We start from the raw sequence: 6,236 nt of genomic DNA, 5'->3' as shown, positions 1-6,236 counted from the left end.
TCCCCGGTTAATAAGCATTTGAGGACTGACACATCTTTTTCAGTTGATGCTATTATGATATTGTGTAAATCATAGCACATTTGTGGTTAAAGGTTACGGTTGTTAAAAAGTTAATTGTTATTGAGTCAATAAGAGATAACCCTGTCTCCCCGAAAGAGACTAATTAGCTTGGGAAATCTCAGCAGGAACAGATCAAAGAGGGGGCATGTTTATCTCCACACGACTTTCCGTATCCAGCACAGAAAGTTCTTGAAGGGCATTCAGGATCACAGCGGCATGCACACACAGGTGCCTAATAAATTCTCTTCTTGAGAGAGAGAACGACCCACCAACTCTCACGGCCTAAACTCACCGTAACCAATCTCCTTTTCTTCTATTTGCATGCTTTTCCTTTATCTTTTTCTTTTGCTTTGCCTTTAACTGGCTTTGATTCACGAAGAATTCACTCACTGCACTGCTCATGCGTCCGAAAGGGAGAGATTTTCTGTCTTCCTGGAAAAAGTGATATTTACCCAGGATTCGGCCGGCCAGGCTCTCAAGACTCACAGCTGCCTCCTCTTTCCATGTCTCTGGGCAGAAGCTGCCAAGAGGCCTTTGCCCCCGTGAACATGGACCAGATGAACCAGGGGGCTCAAGTCAAAATTTTCCATACTTGGAATTCGGTGAAAATCACTGATTACTTAACTTGACACTGATTTTGCTTAAGATAAAACCTCCTAAGCCTACAGAGATCAAGGCTGAAAAGAAGAGTGATTATCTTAAAATAATGGCAAAAGGGGGCAATGGAGATTTCATAGATTCACCTCCTGCTGAGGTTGAAGAAATGAAAGGCCAAATAAATTAAACTCTTCCTCGAAATGTGTAGAGCTGGTCAGTGGCAAAGGCAGGATGTGGACTCTGGAAGCCTGGGCGTTCCTCTCGGCTCTGTGCCATGCTGCCCCTCCTGCGGGCATGCCGCCCGCCGGCAATCGAAACTCTCCTTTATATCCCCAATGGGGGCACATTAGAAACTGCACACAAGAGAAAAGCAAACTATGGTCTCAGGAGCATGAACAGGGCTTGGCAGAAGGACAATGACAGTCAAAACCAGATGGCCTCACAGTGTCCTGGGACACAAGTACCTATGAAAATGCCTTCAGGGAGGGAGAGGAGCAGCGTGGGAATAAAACCAGCCATTCCGGGGGCCCATTCTATTGCTTTGGGAAATGGGTACTTAACAGATGGTTGAGAGTAATTTCAGTTCTGCATGGAACACTACTATTCATAATCACAGTAGCAGTGGTGATACTTTTTTTTTAAGATTTTATTTATTTTGAGAGAGAGAGTGCGTACACATGGGGGAGGGAGAGGGGAGGGAGAAGCAGACTCCCCTGCTGAGCAGGGAGCCTGACTCGGCTCCCAGGACTTTGAGATCATGACCTGAGCCGAAGGCAGACACTTAACCGACTGAGCCACCCAGGCGCCCCAGGGATACTATTAATATCAGGTTTTAAAAGCGCTTCATATACCCTGCGCTCTATGTCAATCCATTTGTCCAAATGCAGCTGAAATCTGTCTCTTTTGCTGGAAAAAGAAATATGGAAACAACAGATGGAAACAACAGAAATACCCAAATTCCGTCCATCCAGCTGTCTGTGCAGTCAGCAAGGTGCCAGTTTTCACCCATTCTCAGAGTGTGCTCTCTCCGCAAAGGAAGAAGATTCAGCGAGGGGTTCAGACCACTGTCAGACCCTCACTGAAATAATACAGATGACAAACACACCTTTTATTACCGGAAGTCCTGGCTGCTAGGCTAGTTGTGTTCTCCACGTGCACCATCGTATCTAGGCTCCGCCCCTCTTCGTGCAGAACAGACACGCCCGACAGACCGCACCAGCCCCAGCAGCCTCGGAGTCTTCCTTCCCCACGTGAATCCATGAGGAAGACCCTCTAATAAACATACCTTCCCAGGTTCACATACTCGTGCAGTTCCTTCCACCTGCCGCCCACATTGTCTCTGGGACTTGCTTTGACCCATGAGCCTTAACAGCTACAGCACAAACATGCTTGGTCCGCCCGTGCACGCTGGGTCTGCACACCGGGGCGTTCTCTCCTCGCCCATTCCCTCTGGGGAGTCAGTCTCCACGTTGTAAAGAAACTCGGGCTGGACACTGAAGATGAGAGGGGACAAGGACAGAGACCCAGGGTTTCTTTACAGAGTCCACCCTGGCCGAGCTCCCAGCTGCGGGGACCTCGATAGAACCCAGTCAACCCACAGAATCACAAGAAGGAATAAACTGCTGTTGTTCTGGGCACCTGGGTGGCTCAGTGGGTTAAGTGACGGCCTTCAGCTCAGGTTGTGATCCCAGACTCCTGGACTGGATCAGGTCCCATGTCCAGCTCTCTGCTCAGTGGGGAGTTTGCTTCTCCCTCTGCCCCTCCCCCCTTGCAAACTCCCCCTCTTGCACACTTGGCGTACTTGCACACTCATTCTCTCAAATAAATGAAATCTTAAAAAAAAAAAAAAAAACAGCTGTTAGTTTATCTCCTAAGCCAAGGGATGGGGTGGCTTGTTATACAGAAATAGATCACTAAATTAGTGCCTCCTTACTGGTGGTTTTAAAGGTCCCTCTGTATCTTCTATGTGAGAGCAGAAATGGAAAAGGGAAATTCAGGCTTAAAATACACTCACTGATTAATGGTTCTACCACTAACTCATGCAGAGTTCCTTACTTAGCAAGTTAGTCCTTTTGTTTCTCTCTCTAATAAATGAGGACAGCAGCAACCAACCCAATACACGCTCCCCGTGGGAGGTATGAGGCTAGAAGAGATGTATTCAATTTTTCACTCATAACACAATTTGGTCAGGAGAAGATTTAGGCAGGTTACAGTAATAGGTAAAATAGTTTACATGCTCAATATGTGAAGGTCGCTCGTAAATTTCAGATATTATGATATTTACCAACACTTCTTCTCTTCTTATAAACCCGTTCTGTTTCCTGATCTCCTCTACCAACATCTGTATAAGAAAATTTTGAACTGTTTTATCTAAATAATTCTTTATCTAAATAATAATTGATTCCCTTCCACTTTTTCCCTTTTGAAACAGAAACCCCTGACTTTCAATGACAGGCAATCGGTTTTGAGGATAAAGGTAAGGTGGCTTCAATTAGGGGCCTGGTGACATGGGACACAGGAGAGTGTCTAACTCTCGGTGAGCCCTCAGCAATACAATGTTAACGATTACTGAAGGTCGTTACAGAGGCAATTACTATTCATCCAATGTCCCCCCCCCCCCGCCCGCATTCTCAACCTTTAGATCCTGAAGAAAATGACAGAGGAAGTAAATTTTGTAGATCAAATATATGGGTTGGAAACCCCCTTATCTGTCTGGTTGAGAGCAGGAAGCAGCAACCAGAGCCTGTGCCCAGCCCTTCCAGCTCTGTGATCTGTCCGGAGATGTCATTACAGAATGACAAGTAGGAAGCTGAGGGAGAAACAAGACGATCAAAGCAGAGGGAAATGTCTGGGGGCTCTGGGTGACTTGGTGTCAGTGTGATTTCTCTGCATGTTTACCAAGAAAACACTTGCTAAATAAGTAAGGCAAACCAAACTTGTTCCGTTGTTCCTGTTGGGGGTGATGATGTTTTAGGTGTCAGAGTTCTAAGTTCCTAACAAACACCTCTTTAGACAGTTGAACAGACTCAAAGTGGAACTGAGCCTCCACCGGCGGGGTCGGCTGTGTTCTAAATCCATGACAGGCTTCCTGATTTCCACGGTAAAACGTCGATTTTGATATTTACTCCTGAAGCACACAACTGTCTCTTCCACCAGCCACGTACAATACGGCACTTGTCTTAAGTTAAGCCCTGACGATTATCCAGCATCTGTCAAGGTATGACTGAGGCCCATGCCACTCCCGAAAGCTTCTGTGCTAAGGGATATTCTCGAATGTCTAAGTCCCTTTTGTGCTTTCAGTTTAAACCCTCCAAAGCAGTGTGCTTAGACTATCAGAACCCACGCCCTTGTGCAAATGCTTTCCACAGTCACAGCCACCGGACCCAAATGAGCATCACCCCTCCCCCTGTTCAAGGGAGAGGAAATGCTAGAAACACCTCTGCGAAAACGGAGCCTGTTTCTGCAAAACTGGGCGAATATGGACAACAGTCCCATTGCCATTTTTACTGCATTTTCTCCCCCATTCAGGCCAAATCCTAACCAGAAACCACTCTGTTGAGGTAATGGGGGAGAACACTGTCTTGGGAAGAGAAATTGAGGCCCTTGGGTATGATCACAGCATTCCCTCCCTGGGACCTCCCTGTGATGCCAAATCATAACAAAGCTGCTTTGGTGCATTGCAGAACAGAGAGAGGCAGGAGATTTGGATGTTTAATGATATCAAGGTTAGAAAAGATTTCCACCACATCACAGGACAGGTGTTTTCGCCAATGGGACCAGAAATAGTCGGTCACTTGGAGGCTACCCTGGTAACGCTACCCTCACGAGGGATGACCTAAGACTTCTATCCTTCAGCAGCCAGCTACACCCCGGGGGGCCCTGCCAACGTTGCACACATCTGACCACGACGGCCGCTGTGTTCCGAACACTCCCGAAGAAAAAGAATACAGAGGTGCCAGTGATCTGAGGAGCCCTGAACTGACCTCCGGGCCGTGAGCATGGTCAGCAGAATGGCCCCCAAGAATGTCCATTCACATCCTACACTTTGGATCCTGGGATGGTGTGGGTTATGTGGCAAAGCAGAACTGAGGCTGCAAATGGAAGTGAAATTGCTAACCCGTGGACCTTGACATGAAGAAATTATCCTGACTCTCCGAGTGGGCCCCATATGATAACAAGGGTCCCAAAGCAGGGGGTGGGAGGGAAGAAGAGGGGGCAGAGTCAGTGTCCATGGATGCCCTCAAAGAAAGACTTGACCAGTCATGACTGGCTTTGAAAGTGGGGGAGGCTCTGAGCCAAGGAACGGTGGGAGAGAAGAAGAGGGGGCAGAGTCAGTGTCCATGGATGCCCTCGAAGAAAGACTTGACCAGCCATGACTGGCTTTGAAAGTGGGAGAGGCTCTGAGCCAAGGAACGGAGGTGGCAAGAGCTGGAGGAAGCGAGAAGATGGCTCCCTGAGAGCCTCCAGGAAGGAACGCAGGCCTGTCCTCACCTTGACTGCAGCCCAGCCAGACCCATTTCAGATTTCCCACTTCCACAACTGTAAGGTAAAAAATCCGCACCGTGTTAAGCCACTAAGTGTGTGGGATTCGCTGCAGTCGCGAATGGAAACTCACAGAAGCCATCACATTTGGAAGTATCTGTGGGACCCTCAGGAGGTGAATGAATGGAAACGGGATATTCTGCTCTGGAACGCAGCCTCCTCTTAGATGACAGACAGCAGGCTGGAGATCAACATTGGGTTCTCGACTACATGCCTCTTCCATGTGTGGCCTACGCCTCTTCGGGACTCGGATGTACTGGCCGGACCGCAGGGGGGAGCCTGGTTGGCTGAGCTGGGCTGGTCAACAAGGATTCGTAAAATGGCTCCAGATTCACAGAGCTGCACGTGCTCGTCCGAAGCAAAACCTTCTTGCATGAAAGGAGTCAAGGGCCAGATGCCCTGGACGCGTGATCCTTGACTTTCACACAAATCTTACTTTGTTGTCTGAGTCCAACTCACCACACCACCTTCAGAGGCTCAATTCCACCTTCCCCTTCGGAGGGGGTTGGCCCGGGCCCTCCCCACCGGTGGCCAGCCCCGAACAGTCCCAGCAGCATCTCCGTTCCAGAGTCAGCCTGTGCAGCTGCTGGAGTAATTCATCTCGTTTTGTTCTTATTATGTAAAAATGAGTGGAAATGGAAAATAAAGGTGCGATCATCCATACAAAGCATAAGGCTCACAAAAATTAGTAGGGCTGAAGATAAGAGCCATTGGGGGCCAGTCATATGTAAATCATCTAGGCAGCCTGCTGTGAGAGAGGTGAACAGAACTGGTCAACGAGAACTATCAGAGCAGACATTGACTGAGCAGCTCACGTTTGCAGCCCCAGCAGACCACTGAGGCAGAGGGGCCGGGCTTATTCCCTTTATAGATTCTCAAGTTTAGACACAGAAAATCTAAGTTGTTTAAGGAATCACAACCAGTAGGTGGCAGAGCTAAGATTCAAGCCCAAAGAACCTGACTCTGGAGCTCAGCCCTCTCCTCCCGTGCCCTTCCCCTCCATGATGTCAGGTGCCTCTCTGACCTCATCCTTTCCC

Source organism: Meles meles, chromosome 13 (genome assembly GCF_922984935.1).
Source record: "Meles meles chromosome 13, mMelMel3.1 paternal haplotype, whole genome shotgun sequence".
Classification (NCBI taxonomy): domain Eukaryota; kingdom Metazoa; phylum Chordata; class Mammalia; order Carnivora; family Mustelidae; genus Meles; species Meles meles.
This window is presented reverse-complemented; position numbering follows the sequence as displayed.